We start from the raw sequence: 321 nt of genomic DNA, 5'->3' as shown, positions 1-321 counted from the left end.
GCGGGAGCGTTGACCCTCTGCAGGAAGCACACAGTGAATAAAAACATTACAGTGTGCTGCTGTTGTTGTTTTTAGGATGGCAAGTTTGTGTGCATGTAAACATCTGAACTACTGGATTCAGACGAAACACAAGAGTTTTTAACCCTGCCCAAAAACACAATAGAAAATGGATTTAATATGATGGGAATTGTATTGGTTTTAATGGAAATTATAATGGTTTCTACTGGTATGTGATGGATTCTGTTGGTGGGATGTTAAATCCTATTGGAAAAATGCCCAAAACACACTACAAAAAGGAATTTGTAATGGTTTCACTGGAAA

The sequence above is a fragment of the Barbus barbus genome, assembly GCF_936440315.1.
Source record: "Barbus barbus genome assembly, chromosome: 10".
Lineage (NCBI taxonomy): Eukaryota > Metazoa > Chordata > Actinopteri > Cypriniformes > Cyprinidae > Barbus > Barbus barbus.
This window is presented reverse-complemented; position numbering follows the sequence as displayed.